Genomic DNA, 19,904 nt, shown 5'->3' with positions numbered 1-19,904 from the left:
GGAAAGTCAGCCCAGCCCAGCAGTCCTCCTGAAAATACCCCAGTGATGCATTGCAGGGAGTAGGATCTCCTCTACAAAACCTCCTGGTTGCTGAGGCTCACCAGCCTCCAGCACAGCTGACATTCCCACTCCATTTTCCTTGTGTTGGACTGATATCCCATCTCCTGTCTGGTACGGCAGGCATTCGCTAAACCCTGTTTTTCCTAGGTCTGGCCGTGTTTTCACAATTTATCTATCCCCTGGGCTCCCGGCGAGGAGGATGACAGGGCACTGGGTGGGGGTGTCACGCCGAGTATCGGTTCGTGCTCTCCCGCAGTAGCAGAGGTCGTGGCGCTGTCAAAGCGAGCTGCCGGAATCCCGGCTGTCGGGCAGGGAGCTGCTCTCCCGCTGCCCGGCTCACCCGGCCGCATTCCTCCCGCAGGAACTCACCGGGGCGGCTCCTTCGTGCGGCGCTGGACCCGGGCCAGGCCCTGCGCTGGGCATCAGCCCCTCAAGGAAACCCACAGCAGCGGGGATCTCGTCAAGCTAAAGAGTTTGGGCTTCTCCCAGACCGCTGTCCTGAGGGGGAAGCCTTTCCTTGTTTCTCCCCCTACTGTCACAGTTACAGCTGTTTCCTCCCAGGGTCAGCGACACAGGCTCTCGCTTCACACGTACATGGCAGGGGTTCAGCCTGGCCTCGAACAATTCCACAGATGGGGCAGCCACAGCTTCTCTGTGCCAGAGCCTCAGCATCCCCACAGGAAAGAATTTGTTCCCAATATCCCATCTAAACCTACTGGGATAGGTTTGCTGGGGCAAAACGAGGAGCTTTATGGCCACATAACCCCAAAGAGCACAATGCCACAGAGGGGGTACCCCAAAGGGGACTCTGCTCCGCGCCCCTGATTGCTTTGGGGAATGTGAAAGAAAGGACGCTTTGCCTGCTCCCTCCATCTCCCAACACCTTTCCTTGCCGCACACGTCGGGACAGAGAGCAGGCAGGGGCGATGCTGGAGGAAAACAAGCCGCGAGCCAGCGCTGAGGAGAGCCCTGGGCTCACAAAAGGTGCCTTGTTCCCCCCATGAGGCGGCCGGGCAGCACATCCCCTCCCTCACCGCCGATGGAAAACTGAGCTCCGAGCCCTCCCTCACTTCCCCTGGCCACCTTCAACCTTCCCATCGGGTACAAAATGTTCTCGGGAGCAAGAAACCCGAAGTTAAACACGTCTCTCCTGTGCTCTCGGTCGCCTTGCCTGGGGAGGGGGCGAAGGCTGCAGCAGCCCCCGGCGCTCCCGGGGCCACCGGCTCCTGGTTATACAGTAACCTGTTGCTCCGGGTCCCAGCTCCACCTCTCGCTGCCTCCACATCCCTCCCCTCCTCTCTGCTCTGCCAAGGAACCTCTGTCACCTGCTCTCAGACACCCGGGGCGAGCGGCACCGGGAGGAAAGGGCAGCGGGGAGTCACGGTACGGGGACCCCAGGCCGGGGTGCCGGGTGGGCTCTGCCTCCCACTCCCCTTCAGCGCTCACAGCCTGCGCAGGGAGCTTGACTGCTGGAGAATGGCAGCAGGATTTAACTAGGAAGGCACGGAAAACTGGGAGAGAACTCACGGGAGCTGAGCGAACTGCGGCAGACGAGAGCGGCTTCTCAGCACCGGTGAGTCCTTCTTTGCAAATCCTAAAACTTCATTCCCCCTCCCCAACTTTTATCCACTTCAAAAGTCTGTCTGATTCTGCTGTGGAGGGAGCATGGCTGGAGAGGGGCTGTGGCTAGGAGAGCTATCAGTGTATTTTTCTGTTGTTTTAGGTAAAAAAAATATATATGTATGAAAAACGTACTTTTTCCAACATTGTATTTTCTGAGTTTGTTTCTCGTCCCGGTGATTCCCCAGCGGATGAGATCCAGTAGGTGGCAGTTTCTTGGCAGCAAAATGTCCATTTGGCACAGAACGAGGCATTTTTTCTGCTCCTAATGAAGTCTGGAGACGTAGTTTTGAGCAGCTGTTTGTTTGCAAACCTCGGGGTTTCCTCTTTTGGGGACATGGGTGGAATTTCTGGCCGTTTCCCGCCGGGCCCCTCAAAGAGCTGCTGTTTTTGGTGGGCGAGCTCTCCCTACCCCTCACCCTGGCAGGATTCGCCATCCGATTTCAGCACGGAGGGAAGCTCGGAGCTACCCTGTTCCCTCTCCTGACAGCTCTGCCTCCTGGTGAGATTTCATCTACGATAACGAGTCACAGCATTCCCGTCCCCTTATTTTCCTGGAAAATGCCGGTGCAAACTCCACTGAGGACAAGGCTCAGGGACAAATGATGTGACCGATACTATTTTCAAATACTAGAAATAACTGTGACACAGTACAGTAGTAAAATCCGGTGATTGCTCTGCTGTAATTAGGGCAACTGGGAATTAACACTTGTGTTGCTGGGCTGCTCCAAAAGCAGGGATCAGATCCATCGGTAGCTGCTCACCCAGGAGTGCCACAACTTGGCTGGGATGTGCCCCCAAAAGAGACTTTTTCTGAGGTAAAGAAGTGACAGCCTCTAGCTGATAGAGCAGGGACCCACGCAGGGTTTCGCTCGTAGGCAACAGCACATTCCTGTCTCAGTTTTGCTCTGTCATTGGGTTTTTTGTTGCTTAAGAAGGAAAATTATTCCTTCACAGACAGAAAGGGCAGGCAGCAGTGCTGAATCAAGGAGCCCTGTAAAACAGGACTGGGAAGAGGGACTTGGGATCCACTGTGGGAAGGTGTCTGTGAAAGGCAAAGGTTGTGGGTGGCAATGTTCAAGGCTTGAACTGGTGTTAGGGACAGCAGTTCAGTTCCACTGTGCTCAGGCCTGCGTTGTTACTGCTGCTGCTTTCCACAGCTGAAGCCTTGGGAAGGAACTGGTGTTCTTCAGACTGTATCTCAGCTCTCCAGGTCTAGAGCAGGATCTACTCCACTGTACTCAGCAGGGCAGGGTGGGTTAGTCACATAATCACAGAGCTTAGAGGAACAGGGGATGTTTTTGGGCACTGAGGAAAAGTTTGGCACCAGCATTGTTGGACTGGCTGTTGGTGAAGTCCCGGGAAGGGAGCAGCTGTGAGTGACTCTGGAGAACGGCTATGACGTGTGCACACTGCTTACGTGAGGCCATGGAGCAGTTTGCCAAGACAAGCTTTGAGCCCTTGGCTTTCTGCCCCTCTGCTATCACCCCCGATGTCAGGTTGGGCACAGACACCATGAGAGGAGGAGGGCAGCCTGGATCCTTCTCAGCACCAGGAGGAAACATCTTCTGAGCCACGGGATAGATATCGCAGGGGCAGACAGAATGTGCCTTCAGTGCCCACCTTTGCTGACTGCAAACCACTCCCCATCAGTCAGAGTGAAAAAGCCCAGCCCTGAGCCTGAAATAGCCCTGCAGTCATTGCTCCTGGGTGTCCGTCTGCCCAATTCCCATGGATGGTGTGATGGGTCGAGGGTAGGACTAGATGATCTCAAAGGTCTCTTCCAACCATGATGATTCTGTGAGGGACGTTGCAGAGCAGATGCTGTCTGTGGTGATGTCACAGCAGCCACCATTTTGTCAGGCTGTGACAAATTGTCATGGCTGCCTGCCTGGGTTCATCCAAGGACATGAAGAGACAGGGAAGGGTGGTACAGGAGGAACCCTGGCCTGCTTGCTCCACTCTGGTCACTCAACTAGGTCCTGAGAGGAGACCCTGCTGGGGCATGGCTACAGGGCCAAACCTGCCACAGGTTTGCTGGGATCTGCCCCTGAATGAGATGGCTTGGAATGTGCTGGAAAAGAAAATGCTTTTCATAGGGTCACGGGATCATTCTGGAAAAGAAAGACTCAGAAGAGACACTAATGCACTGTAGGACTTGGGAAGTTTCAGTCCCTGTGGAAAAAAGAAAGGAGTGAAACAGGGAGAACAAATGCGTGGGCTTGTGTGGGCTTGAGAAACATCCATATGAAATAAGTCCTGAGTGCGTGGGGGACTCTTGGAGTGCTATTCCCAGAGGGCTGGATCCAGGGGTGCTGCTTTGGAGCACTTTCCGTCACACCCTTGGCTTTCCGCCTTCCATGCCATGGTGTCTCCAAAGTGCTGGGTCAGGGCAGGTTTGTGGTTTTGAAGAAGACTCAAATCCACCATTTTTGTCCTTGAACTGGGCTGATCAGGGTTCACGACTGCTTTCCACAAGTGCAGTCAGCAACGCTGCCCTTCCCTCCAGGGTGAACAGGAATGTACGGCCTTTAGCCTGCAACTCTGCTGCCATTGGCAATAAAACAATCACACCTGGAAAATACTTGAGCCTAGTCTAGTGACCCCTAAGCAGAAGTGCCAAGTAAAGTCCACAGACTTACTGGAGCAACAGTGATGACCCCCTGCACTCTGCTCCCATGGACCACCGGCAGATCCAGCAGCACTTGGCTCTGCCAGCACGGCCCCCTGAACCACCTGTTTGGCCAAGGTGCAGCAGGAGCCCAGAAAAACACCCACCTGCCTGCCCAGGAGGTATTCATGTTTCCCACTCCAAGGGAGGAGAAGGGTGGTACCTCCAGAAACCCTCCCTGCTCATCTGACTGCATAGTTGGAAATGGTGCCAGGCACTGTACAACACCTGAGAGATGCAGGAGACGAGATCCAAAGAGGCCCAGGAGGCCTGAGAACTCTGGATTTCCACCTGCCCATAAGACCATAGTCAGGAATGCAGCAGAGCAGAAGGATTTTCATAGAATGGGGAGGCTGTGAACAGCATCTCTGTCTGCTTGCAGTGGGTTTGAAATATCAAGCTCAGGGGAAAATATACTGTCACCCACCCCTAAAATATTTAGGTGTTAAGAGGGAAAGGAAGGGGATCCAGGAAGAGCTGTTCCCAGGACATGGCTGCCACTGCACATAGGTGAGGGTTTGTCTGTTCCCAAGGCAGTGAGAGTTTTCCTTTCTCCTGGGCTGGCGACAGTACCGCCTCCAAAATTAAAATGCACGATGCCAGGGGGTAGCCAAAAAAATCCTGGCATTTTACTTCCTGGTAATCCAGATAAATTAGGAAGAATTGCAATTAAAGAAGGGAGGGAAGGGTGTGTAGTTGAGCTGGACCGGTTTGGAGATATTTCCCATTCACCTGAACTGCAATTCCCCAGGAGAGCCCAGCCCTTGTTCCCATTCCCCAAGTGCTCCCAAGGGCGTTATTGCAACGTGCTCACTGCCACTGAGGATCTGCAGAGGAACAGAACAAAAGCTTCCAACCCCCAGGAAGAAGTGGGGAGTCACAGGCTTTGCCTGCTCAGCTGCCTGGGACAGGGACTGAAGTGCCCAGACAAGCTGCTGGGGCCCTGATTTGGTTGGAAGCACCAAGCGAGGCCTGGAGGTTCCTGTTCCTGCAGGCACAGTGGGATCAGGGGACCCTCACAAGGCAAGGGGCTCATGGCAGAGGCTGGGCTGCTCCAGCCCATCTGGCATGGAACTAGACCCTGCCTGGGATGCTCCATGCCCTTACACCCATCCGTCCATCCCTGCCTTAAGAGGAGGGTCCAAATCAACCCTTCTCACCAGCATCTCCCACAAAGGTTCTCCTTGTCTCCTTCTCCTTGTCCCTGAGATGGGCAAGCACATCTCACATGTGAGAAATCCTCATTTCCAGTGTCAGGCACATTCCCCCATCCAGTCCACACTTGGGGTTTCCCCTGTCAAGGCATTAGCCCACCTATTCACCTCTCCTTTCCCATTCCCTGGACACTGCCACAGCTTCTAGCAGCAATTTCAGCTGGAATGGAGGAGCTGAGCACCCTCGGGGCGATGGGAGAGGATTTTGCAACAGCCTTGGCTGTCGTGATGGGCAGGTGTGGCACAAATGAACCCTCATGGCTCATGGGCCTCCAACCCAGCTTTGCCCCAGGTGAAGGCAGAACTTTCCATGGCTGGTGGAACAGGAACACTCCTGTGGGCTGAGGTCTTTCAGCACTGCCTTGGAATGGGACAGCAAATTCTTTCCTATTTCTGGTTTCTGGTAGGGGCACTAAGCTTTCATAATTTGAATTTAAGTTTAGTCCTTCCTGCTTCCTTTATTCTTTCTTTTCTCTGTCTTATCAGTCTCAACCTGTCCAGATTTATATCCTACAAAGGTAAAGTGCAGCCCATCCAAATGGCAATAAATCAAAGTTCACCAAGCCACAGCTGATTCAGAAAGTGAAATAGTGCTGCTGGTGGGATGGCGATTAGGATCGGGCTGAGTCAACACCACCTTCCCCCAGACTGTTTACACCTAACTTCCCTGTCGCTCAAGATGGACAGAAGTGGGAATCATCTGGGAGCTGAGAATCTCTTCATGCCTTACAAGTGTTGGCTGCTGGAAGTAGAGCTGACTCCTAAAATCGTGGGTGGCTCCACATTCCCTCACCAGCAAATACAAAGTGAATTCCAAGCCTCAACCACCTCACTGCTGTGGACATGCCGGTGGCTTGTCCTCATCTGTCACTCATTCTTCTTTGCCACCATCAGGACTCCCTTGAGTCAATTCTTGCCCCACCACTGCTGCCAACCAGAACTGTGACTAGTGGACAAAAACTCTTCCAAGTCCTCTGAACTCCTCCATGCCCTTTTCACAAGGGCATAGAGAGACAGGACAAGGAGGAATGGCCCTAAACTGAAAGAGGGTGGATTTATGTTAAATATTAGGAAGAAATTCTTCCCTGTGAGGGTGCTGAGGCCCTGGCATGGGTTGCCCAGAGAAGCTGTGGCTGCCCCATCCTTGTAAGTGTTCAAGGCCAGGCTGGACAGGGCTTGGAGCAATCTGGGATAGTGGAAGGGAGGGACAGGGCATGGTCCATGTCCATGACAGGGAAATGGAACTTTTTTCCAACTCAAACCATTCAATTTATGGCATTTTGATAAGTCAGGTTTGAGGCTTTCAGTGGTGACTCTATGGAGGCAAAGCAGTGACTTTACTGTCAGTGCTGAGATAAACACAGAGGTGTCCATTTGCCTGAGCCTGAGCCAATCCTTTCATCAGCAAATTCACTTCACAAAAACACTGGGGAGAGAAGAGAGAAAGGTAATTGCACCCACGATATCCCTTAATAAATCATAGGCTGGAGCCTACTCTCATTCCTGACACTGCTGCCTCTTAATTATAGCTATGTTCTGCTGAGGAGACAGAGGAGGAGAGCTGGGCTCTATGCAGAAGGGAGAACTAATTAAAACCTCTTTTCTCTGGGAAGATATTAATGTCTTCCTCTGGGGCAGAAGCAAATGGCCTTGTCTGTGGCCATTCCCGTGGGTTAACCTGTAACTCTGACTTTCACACAGCCAGGCAGTTTGTCCTGTTTTCGGTACCTGGTGCTCTCAGCATTGCTTCTGGGCTGAGATATGGGACTTTCAAAAGTCCTTGAAAAAGGAAGAGGAATAACATGTACCCAGACCTATGCTTGTGCCTGCCTGTGCAGGTGTGGAGGTAAGGCTGGGTAGTAGGGATGGCTCCTCAGTCCAGGTACAGACCACAAAAGGGTTTTGCTCACTATCCTGTGATGTGTGATACAGGCAGATTTCTGAGATGGAGAGAATCTCCCAGACTGCACCCAAAGAAATCCTCTGATGTGGACTGAGGTATGTGGACTTCAACAGGCATGATCCACTTCTCCATGAGAAGAGAGTCCACACAACCTCAGGCTGGTGGGGGAAGGAGTCTTGTACCACCAGGCACCTGCACACCAGTATATCTGCCTGTTCTCCTAGTGGGTTTGGGACCTGGTCATGCAGGCAGGCACATTCCTGATTCACCTCTTTTTCCAGCTTAGGAGAACAGAAACCTTGCCAAACTACGGGAGGCGAGTGGTACATCTGAGCCATGGAAATGACAGTTTTACCCACTGAAGTCAAAGGGCTGATTCTGTGAATCTATCTATTTATGTTTCCATGATTCCCAAAGAGAGTAAGTCAGGAATGTCCAGCTGCCCCTGGAGAGTTTCCAAAGCAGGGAATCCAACTGGTGAAGGAAGGCTCTAATCCTGCATCCAGGTACATGCTTACTTCAACCTGGCATTCAAACCAGAGTCAAAACACAAAGAAAATATTGGGTTGGATTTCCCCCCCTTTTTTTTTTTTTTTTTTTTTTTTTTCCCCCAGAAGGAGATGCAGGGCAAGAGCTTAAAAGTAGCATGAAAGGCTCTTGGGGATAACTTCAAGACTGTCAGGTTTGCTGTGAGTTGCTTCTGCTTGGAAAACAAGTTGATAAAGTTTTATTAGTTCAAAAAAAGCCAGAAAAGCTGTGCCTCTATCAGAGGAGCTGCTGTATGGAACGAGGCAGGAGCAGGTTCAGCAGGATAAATTGAGAGCAAATGTACCAGAGCTGTGCTCACTGCTGGTCTCTGCCAGAACGAGCAGGTAACACCCAAGGTGTGGTTAGGGCCATCGACTGCCCTAGCAATCTCTTGACAGGGAACCACCTCTTGCTGCTGCTATGTCTGCTCCGAGCTTAAAAACAAACCAGGAATAGCCCCTGTATCTGTGACTTGAGCCCTGAAACTTCCAGTGCTCTTCAGATTGGGAGAGGGACACTGAGGTGCTGCTCTTCTTGAGATCTGTGATACAGCCCGTGGCATGGACAGGGAATGAGGGAACAGCTGCTTCCTGCTGACAGAGCTGGAGGGGATCCCATGAAACCAGCAGCTGGTGAGTGCAGCAGGAACAAAAGGAGGTGGCTGAGAACACTGTGCAGAGCTAAGCACGGAGCATCCTGCCACAGGCCATTCAGGATGTCCAAAGTTTACGTAGCTTGGCCAGATGCAGTTGGAGAAACTCAGGGATGGAAAAGGGTACCAGGAGCTCTTCATTCCCATTGCTGGAGGCTGGGAAAATTTGCAGAGAGGCTTCCTGTGTTCCTGTTGTGTTCCTGGCTTCTCCTCCAGGTATCCATGACTGCTGCAGCCGTGTGTGCCCCCAGCCTGCCACCAAGCAGAGCTGAGGGCAGGTGATGGGAGAGGTGATGGCCACCCCACACCCAGGCAGCTGTCCCTGGCACCTCTGAGCCAAGGGGAGGATGGAAGGGAGGAGAGGAGCTCTGGCCTCAGTGACTGCTCAGTGGAAGGAAATGTACAGGTTTAGTCACAGCCCAGGAAGGCTTGAAACCAGCCAAGCAGCCAAAGCCCTGCCACAGCCACGTGCAAACTAGACCAGACAGGTCCCACAACATCTGTTCCACACCTGGCACGAGCCTGGAGACACTCCTGCTCCCCAGTCCCTTCTCCCTGCCTGCCAACACCTGGTGAGCAATCAGAGGTGAGAAGGATGATGTGAAGCAAGAGAAAGTTGCAAAGGAGATCTGGGCTGCCACCATCCTCAGCAGTCCCTGGTATTTTCCCAGAGCTGCCTCCAACATGATCTGCCCTTGCCAGGTGCCCATGGCTGCATGGATGCTGCTCACAGAGGCTGTGCTCCACTCCAGCACTGCATGGGTGATGGGCATACAGGTCCTTCTCTTGGAATCCTGACAACTCAAGCTAAAGGAGCACTTGGGTAGCTCATGACATCTCTGAGCATCCATGAGCTCAGCTGTAGGCCCCCAGGGCAGGATTTGGGAACATGGGGCTGGGGAGCACCAGAAACAGCCCTTTGTCCTTTTCAAACCACACGTATTCCTGTGCTTTCAGGGCTGCCTGCCCCTCCCTTCAGAACGACCTTACCAGGTTCTCCAGTGTGCATGTTTAGGCACAACTCTGCTTCTGCCAACCTTTCTTTGCTCTAGAGGGGACCCATAAACCTGTGGCTCATTTAAGGATCAGCCCCTAATGACAGTCAGGCCAGCAAGGAGCGTTCAGTGGTTTTAAACCCCAGGGCATGGTAAGCACCACCTGGCTCCCCTTTGGCTGCAGGAGCATCCACGTGGCCTTTGTTGGTCCCACGGTGTGCTCACAGCTCTGATCCTTCCACACACACCTTGCCCACCTGGCATGAAAGGGCTTTCTTGCTCCTTTCACCCTCTCCTCTGAGGATTACAGGGTTTTGCAGGCCAGAAGGCACCTCAGGAGGTGTCCAGTCCAACCTCAAGCAGAGTCAGCTCTGAAATCAGAGCAGGCTGCACAGTTCACACCCACCGTTCTTGAAAATCTCCAAGAATGAGACAGCTCAACCTCCCTGGGCAAACCTGCTCCACAGTGCCGTGGCTCCCACAGCCGAAACCCTTCCTTCATGTGCCCTGCACAGCTTTAGCCTTTTGGGGCTGGAAATCACCATTGCAAAGACCCTGTGGGCACACAGGAGTGGTCAGGGAAGCCTTTCCTCTTTAAGGCACTGCAGGAAACTTTTCTCTCCCCTTCCCAGCCCTGGAATCAGTCTGGTTCCTCCTAGCCCAGTGCAGACTCCCATCCCGGCCTCTGCATGGACCAATTGTGCTTTTTCCTCCTCGCCCATGCAAGAGATTAATTTTTTTTTGGTGGCAAGATTGTTCAAACATTTCTGCACCGCAAGATTAGAAGCTGCTATTTGAATTATTTTGATAAACCCAGCCTCACACATCCTTCTATTCTATACAAAACAAAGGGCAAAGGGAATGGGGTTTATTTTGGTTTTGGAATGATCTCTCCTGGGACTGTTTTGGTTACTGGGTAACTGGATGTTCAGGCTGAAAAACCCTTCTGTGGTCTCATCCACAGCTTTACCGAAAGCCCAAACATTGGAAATCAACCCAGTGATTTCCTGTGACTGTACAGTTTGTCTTCTGACCCCAGAAACAGAGCAGGGCATCCTTCATGGGTGTGAGTATTTTGAAGCAGAACAAATACTGTACTGTACTGTCACTGACTATTATGGTTACAATAGGGACTCTGTGAAAAACCAAAAATCTCAGCATTTTGCATGTAAAACAAACCAGTGATAGGCAGCAGAAGTCCCTTTGCATAAACTACCATTTCTGCCTTTCTGGGGTGAATGGAAAGGGATAAATCACTATTTTTTCCATTTAGGATTTTATCTACCATGATAAGATATATGAAAATACCAACTACAGAAGGAATTAGACAACTACCAAAAAAGCTCAAGTGATGTTTTCAGACCAAAAGCTGACCTGAGCCCCAACACGTCTCCAGGAGCCACCACTGAGCTGGTTAAACTGGTGTCAGGCTGTTTTCCTAAGTGAAACTTAGAGCTGATTTCCCTTGTGCCAAATTTTAGCTCAAATGAATTGTTACAAATAGCCAAAAATATCCGGACAGGATATGAGTAGGAAGCATAAAATAGGATGGGAAGAGATAGCAATGAATGTTGTCATGATTAGATAAAAAAGGCTGGAAAAGCCTTAAATATCAAATGGGATTTTAAAGAGATGAATCTCCTCCTTTAAATATTCTGCCCCACCCTCCCAGCAAAAACCCAGGATGAGTTTTAAAGCAGGAAATTAATATTACTGATGCTTCCCAAGCCTCTGTTGCTATGGGCAGAGATTTGGAACAGGAGCAGAGTGGAATAGCTCCTCTGGTATCGGCAGAGGGAGATGGGCTGCAGCCCTCTCCCTTTCTTTGGGGAAAGATGGGATGCTGTCACCTTCCTACATAGGCAGAAAAGGATTTTTAGTTCAGATTGACCAATTACTTCATGCAGATTTACCAATCCTCATCTAATCCCAGAGACTTTGAGCTGACACTGCTGGAGACAAATTGAAGCTAAACGTGGCCCCAAAGTGGCTCTCAGCCTAATAACAGCTTTTCTCTGATAGAGAAAAAGCTCTTGGCACAACAGCTGCCCTGCTACATGCCTGAATTTCTGCCAGGGAAGTGAATCAGCATTTCAGGGAGTGACCAAAAATGCCCTTCCTTTAGGAGGAGGTGGTGGAAAGGGCCCTTGGATCTCATGAACCAGTCAGCACGGGGGAGTGCACTGACAAACAAGACTCGCTGTTGCCCCTCCCGAGGGGATGAGGAACCAGCCACACCCCCCAGCTTTACTTGGTGCATTTCAGCCCAGTTTGGGATTGCAGTGGCCAGGCAAGGATGGTCAGGTGGATCATGCTCTGCCTGGGGGTAAAGGTTGGGAATTACTGTGGAAAATGAATCTGCCTGCCAAATACATCTGTTAGGCTTTACAGCTGTCCTGTTAGGGGTAAGGAAGCAGGAATGCGGAGGCTGGCTCGTAGGGATTGCACAGGATTGAATATGAGGAGGGCACTGTGTACTTACACATTACGGCAATTATTTAATGGAAAATTAAGACACTTGGGTGATTAGCTCAAACAGCAAGGCCAACCCGTGCCCCACCTGTACAGCCACACCTAGTGAGAAATGATTGATCCCCACCAGGCAAACCAGGACCACCCAGGGGATATCAGCATAGTCCCTGTTGGACCAGGAAGCTTTGAAGCTTCTGGAAGAAGCAGTTCTGTTGCGGGTGCTTTGCATAAACAAGAGCACCACCTTCCAGCATGGATGTGACAGTCCTGAGCTTTGTTCCTGGAAATCCCTCCATGACAAACACCACTCCACTGTGCTTCCCTCCATCAGAGCTGTGACATTACTGTGGGAAGCAGTAGGAACACAACGGGAACCCTCACAACTCCATCCCAGCTTTAGCCCATCGTTACTGATTCTGGGGTGGTTTGGGTTGGAAGGGACTTAAAAACCCATCCAGTTCCACCCCCTGCCATGGGCAGGGACACCTTCTCTTAGACCAGGTTGCTCCAAGCCCTGTCCAGCCTGGCCTTGGACACTTCCAAGGATGAGCAGTCTGCAACCCCCACCAGTGCCAGCCTTTCAGTCTCCCAGCTGTTCCACAGATGCCTTCGAGCTTGGAAAAGCCATCAGAGAAATATTCCAGCTCTACAGGAGGTGCACATGAGGAACAGCTCTGAGAGCTGCTGCCTGCAGCCAGGGACATGAGCACACAGCCAGTTTCAGGATTTTGGTGTTTTGCCTGAACACAGAAGCGATTCAATGCCCTCCTCCAGGCTGGGCTCGGCTGTTATCCGTCCTGCTCTGGAATATGACACGCACAGGCAGAGTCACTCCCTATTTTTACTGGCCTGATCTCTGAGTCCTGGTTTTTACACAGAACAAAGAAAAAGCTTCCCTTTCATCAACAGTATGAATTCTTACCCATGTCTAAAAATCACAGCTTTAAACCCCTTGCTGCTGGTGAACCAGTGCCCAGAGTACAGCACCAGGCTGGGAAAAGGGGATCATTTTTGGGGTTTGTGAGGTGAATAGGATGCAGGGCGAGAAATCTTCAGCATGATGACCACCAGGGCTTTCTTCAGCAAACTTTTTGGATACCAGGCATGCTACACCCACAGGTCCTGGCAGCACTGGAGCCATCCAGCCTTTCCCTTGCATCCTTCCCAGACAGTGCCACGGCCAACTCCAGCCTCCCACAGCTCCTTGGCACCCACCTCCCAGGAGCTGGGTGGTGCTAAGGACAGGATTAGCTCACAGAAGGTGTGGGCACAAAACAAAAACAGGACAGAGGGGAAAAAGCTACAGAATTCCTCACAAAAGTCCTCTCTTCCCAGGAAGCCGAGGAAAGACGTCATGCGGGTTTTTCTTCCTGGGGAGTGCAAGTGACTCACATGACACTTTCTCCCAGTCAGGTAGTTCTGAACTCGGGTTTTTTTAATTTAAACCATTTAATGAAGTTTTATGTAAGGAATGCTCATTCATCTCCCTCCATCTTTCCAAAAGCATCCATTTTAATGAGCTGTTTTTGGGCCTCTCTAGCTTTCTAAACTGCAGCCCAAGCATGGATAATGCTCACCTTGGAACCCCTGGCAAGACACACAGCAAGCCCAAACCTGCTCCCTGTTTCCCTTCCTCCCAGCTCCCCACAGAGTTCCTCCAACAGAGAGGAAAGGTGTAAATCCAGGAGCTGTGAATTGGGACTCTGCAAACAAGTCTTTCCGAGGGGTAGTGGAGCCAGCTTCCAGTTTTTTCCTAAGATCTTGGAGTCTGTGGCTATTTGTGCATTTTTCCTGGGTATTTATAGAGCAGGGCGCTGTCCAGACTTGCTTTTGGTTGTAGTTCTAAGAGGAAGATTTTACTTTCTGGCAGAAATATAAAAGCTCCACATTTTTGGTTCAGATCTATCCTTTCCCACTCCAACTTGTGGGCACCAAGGGTCTCCAGTGCCAGTGGACTCCAGACCTAAATTATAGTCTGTTTGTGGATCACCATGGACACATTCCCTCTGTAGGCAGTTAATGAATCTCCCATCAGGAATCTGAAACTATTAGCACTTTTGCTCTGTAGTGCCAGTTTGTGTTTCTGAGCTCCCAAGGCTCCATTTCAGCCCCTTGGAGACCAACAGGAAATCCAGATGGGATTCAAAGGGGGGTCAGGGTCTGCCAAAGCTGCTATGGGGGTGGCTGTGGGTCTGAGATGCCTCAGTCCAAAAGAGCTGCTGGCACTTCTGCTGTGCAGGCTGAAGAACACTTGGTTCCTCTCTGCCCAGACCTGTTGGGCTGGGTTATATTTATCCAGGTGCTTGTCTTCTGGAGAATCTCCACAATGTGAACAATTTGATGTGCAGAGGAGGGAGTGTTTCCTTCAGACACCTGGCAGGTTGTACATGGGGATTGCCTCTGCTGGAATGTGGTACAGGCCACACACACCCTGGAGCTCCACACACACACTCCCCCTTTCCATAGGCTTATGTCTTTCCAGAGGGATCCATGATCCCGAGTGGCTCTGTCACTCTAGAGGTAACTTGAAAGGGTGGAAGAAGGAAAAAACCAGAGGACTTGCCACTTTCCCAAACTTAGAGTGCTGTAAAGGCATCTCAGACAATACTGATAACAGTGGGGACTCCTACAGCTACCAGGCTCTCCAAGCAGTTTCATCAGCATGTGTCCCCCTTTCCAAAGCAGGAATCACCACCATTAAAACAGAGTGGTGAAGTTCTTAGTCCTGCTGAACAGCCAAGTCCTGATTTTGCAAAAACAGGATTTGGAAAATTTGGATGGGAAAAGATCCTGGCTTGCTTCTTCAAGGAGAAACAACAACCTGTTCCTCTGTTTGGCTGTCAGCCTCTCTGCTCTGGATTTGCATTTCCTGATGCTTTCTGACTAACACAAAGATTATTTTTATTTATGAGTACATGTTCCTGGTAGACACCCTGAGTTTCGTCTGATGAGCCCTGGAGCCATCCTTAAGGGCAGGTTCAGAAAAGCAACCCAAAGCAGGAGAAGGGTGGTTCCAGAGGGCTGGACCAGCAGACCAGAGACCAGTGTGAAGTTCTCAAGTCAACCACAGGCTCTAGGGGTCCCTCTCACAAGCAGCTGGAGAGATCTAAACCAGTTTGTGTGAATTTAGGACTCTTGGTGTCTCATGAGAAGCCCTGAGCACACATATCCCAGTGCCTCACTAATGCCCAAAAGCTGTTTTGTTAGTGGATTGATGTGGGATTGTGGCCTTCCCTACTTGCCAGCTCCTTCCATATCATCAGAGAGGGTAGGATGGATTGTGGGAACTGGTGGGATACTCTCAGGGGCTGGGGGAGCTGTCTAGAGCAGGAGCAGTGCAGGACACACACACCACGGTGCTCTCCTTGCTCTCCTGTGAGTCCAAGCAGCCCAAGCTTTACAGCACAGCCCATTAAACAGCTTTCTCCAGCGTGACATTCCTGTAGGAAAACACTCAGCAGCCCTAACAGATGGTGCTTTGTGGGCCTGGGAAGTCTAAGAGATAACATCGTGTGGTGGCCAGCTCATGTTTCTCCCTGACGCTTTAGGTTACTCCCAAATGCTGCCAGTCCAGCATTTCTGCCTGGCCCATCCCCCTCTGGCATGGGATACACACACAGACAGCAGGGTTACATTGGACCCCTCACCCCAGGCAGGATCCCAGGGAGTGTTTCCATCCCAGAGATCTCACCAGTGCCCAAGTCCCATCACCTCTTGGGGCAGAGACTCCCTTCAGCACAGCTGATGGGGAATTCCTGTCGCCCAAGCAGATTTTGGTGGGATGACTGATGGAAACACAGAAGATTTCTTAGAACTAGATTAGAACATGCTTGGAAAAACTTGCTATTACTCCTAGATCACTTAGCTTAAGGTTTTTGGGGGTTTTGCCATGTTTTTCTACTGTTTCAGCAAAAAATGTTCTCTTTTGACCAGCATAAGTCCCTGCTGTTACAATCACATCCTAATATCCTCTGATACCAACAAACTCAGTCTTAAAGGTCTTAGACCCATGAAGAGAAAAACACATAAACACCCGATGCTGCTGTTTTTAATGGTGATGATAATAATAATAGCCCTAAAAACCCCACTAGTATTTCACATTTGCACATTGTCCAATCTTTACCCAAATCCAGAATTTGTCATGTCCTTTCCATGCCCTATAAGCAAGTCTGACCACAGCAGATAAGGGACAACTATACCTAACAAAAATAAAGCACAACAATAGCAGAGATCAGCCCAGAGAGGAGAAAGAGATATTACTCTTTCCCTTCACAAAGTGCTTCTCCACCCTTGGAGAAGAGGGATCAATGTCACAACTCCCTCTTCAAAGTGACTCAGAGAAAGCCAAAACAATGCATGGCCAGCTTCCATTTGCTATAAAAGTCCAGAAATGTGGTGCAGACAATGCCAGGCTCCGCGTGTCTTCGGGAGGATATTTGACCTCCAAGGATAAGACTGGCCGGAAAGTCAGGGGGTGGGATTTCCTGTGCTTTAAAGTACAACATGTCTTCACCCACCTTGATGGCCTTCAGCACTGATTTGTGCTGGCCTCCCTAAGTCCCTCTGGGACCTCCTGGGCCAGATCAAGGTGCCAGGCTTTAGCCATGCAGTTTAGTTTCCCTATAGTTGCTCCAGCAGCAGCAGACTGAATTTGAGCCTGGCTTAGTTCCTGGAGTCCGTATCTCATTCCACACCATGCTCATGTGTAAGACTCAGCTGCCTGGCTTGGTGACCCATGCAGAGACACTGCCCTGCACCAGCAAAAGGATGGGTGATGATCTTGGAATTGGCTTTGATTGGACTGAGTCAAAGGTGGCACCTGCACAGCCATACATTGCATGGTGACACTTGTGTCTCACCTCCCTTCCTACGCTCCTCCCGCTGGGGAAGGAGGAGGCCGCAGCCACACCTGCTGGGAGATAAGGGGAGATCAGAACCCTCTAATCAGGGCAGGGAGAAAGAAGACAACATCTGGCTGAGGCTGCAGACTGTGGGAGCTCTTAAGGATGCTTCCAAGGGAAGAGAGAACCTAGGGAAGGCCAGCCCACAGCTTCATCTGTCATCTTTGGTTCTGTCCACATTTCAGGTGAAGTGCTCTTAGCCCTCCTGCACCTTGCACAAGCCCAGTTGCCTCTTGATTTAGCAGATTCATTAGAAAGTCTGCAATCCCTTAGGAACGTGCCCTTCCCCCTTGCAGGCTTCCAGTTCAGATTCAATTAATAGCAGGCAATTAATGCTGAATTAAAAGCTTTGGCACTAAGCTCCATCCTGGTTTCACCTGGCCAGCACCACACCACACCCTCACTGTGACCAACACAAGGCCGAGCACAGCCACGGACTGAATGCAGTGGGGAGAGCTGAGCAAAGGGCAAATAGGAAAATAGCAGGAATAAACAAAGAAAAGGGAGCCTGGCATGATAAGGACCTGCTGACTTGGCACTGCTCCCAGTGTCATGGCCTCTTTGGGACACAGGCACTCTGGAAGAAAGGACAGCCTTCCAGGTTAGCTTGTCATTTGGGGAGCCCAGCTGACCCCATCAGTACTTTATTAACCACCATAAGATGAAACATTCAGGGCTGGTCCTGCTGCACCCACGAAGCCAAACTCCTCTGCCACTGCCATGGAGTCTGCACCTCCCACAGCCACCTTGGGTTACACCAGATGGGCTCCTCACAGAGCAGATCCCAGAGGTTTATTTTTTGGACACAGCTTAGGAAGGGGAAATCAAAACCAGGGTGACCTTAGCTGTACCCCTGGTTCCTCCTGGTGCTTCACAGCTGGGACTGGGACCTGGTCTGAGCTCCATGGGCCAAACTTGGTGACACATTCCTGCAGGAGTAACCTGGATTTCAGTACATTAAGACATGGCCCTGGAGCAGTAAGAGAAAGGGAGCCAGAAATATGAAACTAATATGCAGAAACACTCCCAGCTATCATCAGCTGTGGGACTCAAGTGATTGGGTGGTGCAGAGTAAACAGAGCAGAGCGGGGTTTTTAAGAGCCCAAGTTCTCTTTTCCAGGTATCTTATGCTAATGCCCAAAGAGATCCAGGAGATAGGAACAGTTTGAAGACTGTAAAAGGAAACCAGCAGACAGCTATTAACAGAGGAAAAATTCACAGGTACCCAAGCTTGGGCACAGGGATGGGTTTTATTACACTCAGAGGGGTTGGCAGACCACCAAGTTTCTATGCTAATGTGGATATGAATTTATACCTCTTATAGATGCGCATAGGGATTTCAGTATCAACCACAAGAGAGAAAAAAAAGGGGGAATTTAACATACTAGCTACTAAAATGCACTTGAGAGTCTTTTCTAGCAGTGTCTCCATGCTGAGTGTGTTACTGTGACAGAAAACAGGCTGAAAGTTGTAAGGCTGAGCCCAAAACATGCTGAGGTTCTCCATGCAGTCTGTGTACAGTCAAGTACTTCACTGACATCCCCATAAATGCATCCTTCTGACATCCCACTGACAGTTCTGATAAGATCAGTGAGAAAACTGTCTCTGCCCTCACCTCAGGGTGAAACACACAGAGCAAAATACCACAAGTGTTCACAAGTGTTCCAACATGAGGAGTAAATACGGATACGTAAGGAATCTAGTGCAGCTCTGCTGATGATACAACAAGCCCTGCAGCAGATAGTCAGCCTCCAAAGGGGAAATCCCAAGTGTCAGGGATGACTCCAAAGTATTACCTGGGGATTGCACACACTTTAGCCTAGATTCAGTGAAGACAAACCCTTGGAGGAAGCTCCACTGCCTGCCCACGGCTGTCATGGCAGCCCCTGGCACATGCCAAGTTCACTCAGCAGTTCCCTTGCAGGAAATCTCACTGAGGACACCGAGGAATTTCTTCCTTTAGGCCAGCAACAAGTATTTCAAAACCTTCTAATTCTGACAACCTTATCATGAGATAAGCAGGGTTTGACCCAGGCACAGAAGTGCTCCTGAACTTTCCAAAAGAGACTTTAAGAGATTTTAAGACTTTGTCTTGGCTTCCTTTCAGCTCACACACGGAGCAGAGGTGAAGGGCTTGGATAACAAAACAAATCATTCCCTGAGATCTTATTATATCTTGTTTTCAGGTTTTGTTTCTCTTCCTTTGTAGTTCTGCTGTCAGAAACATTGCCTGGATGTCTCTTACACTTTCTCCCACATTGTAATTCTCATTGGAAAGAAGAGGAAAATAATCTGTGCTGATCCTGTCTGCTTTTCACTAACCACTCACCACAGTACATTTTCCTTCATCCTTGAGCTGCCAGTGGAGAGCATTCAGTTAACTCATTTTTCTTTATGTGGGCAATCCCCTCATAAAGATACTTTAACAGATGGTGTAGAGCTTAAAATTACCACATAGCAAAAGCTAGTGGCACTCTAGGCATGAAAAGTTACTTGGGACATACAGCCACGAGCACATAGGCACAGGGATCTAGGACAGACCATGGAGACAAAGGCCACCTCAGTCCCTGTTTAACCTTAGGCAGGGCAGTGCTGCTGGGAAAAGACATGCTGCTGGGAAAACACCACTAAGTTGGGGTGTGCCTGGAGTGGAAGGGCAAGAGGGAGAGGTGGAAGTAGGTTCTGAAAAAGCATCCTGGGATGTGTCACCTTCTGCCTAGGTCAGAGCAGTGAGAGGTGACTGAGAGCAGGGAGGAAACACCCTTGTGCTCACCTGACTGCTCCATCTGCTTGGAGACCCCAGCTTGGAGGCAGGGAGGGAAGGATGCACATGGATAAATCACCTGAAAGCCTGTTCTATAACCACTGACCCTATCTCTTGTGCTTCT

The 19,904-nt window shown here is 50.5% G+C and overlaps 1 protein-coding gene across 2 annotated transcripts in view; it reads left to right on the top strand.

Annotated features, from left to right (window-relative positions):
* Positions 1-1,138: 1,138 nt before the first annotated feature.
* Positions 1,139-19,904, top strand: part of EPS8L2 (EPS8 like 2) — a 46,598-nt gene continuing 27,832 nt past the window's right edge. Inside the window, exons 1-2 of one of the 2 annotated variants that reach the window (XM_033063867.2) lie at positions 1,139-1,633; positions 18,137-18,237. The gene's annotated coding sequence lies outside the window, so the exon portion shown is untranslated. The remainder of the gene's footprint in view (positions 1,634-18,136; positions 18,238-19,904) is intronic. The other variant, XM_033063866.2, reaches the window with a different exon arrangement.

Source organism: Catharus ustulatus, chromosome 6, assembly GCF_009819885.2.
Source record: "Catharus ustulatus isolate bCatUst1 chromosome 6, bCatUst1.pri.v2, whole genome shotgun sequence".
NCBI lineage: Eukaryota > Metazoa > Chordata > Aves > Passeriformes > Turdidae > Catharus > Catharus ustulatus.
Note: the sequence above shows the minus strand (reverse complement) of the source record. Positions and strands in the feature narration are given on the sequence as shown.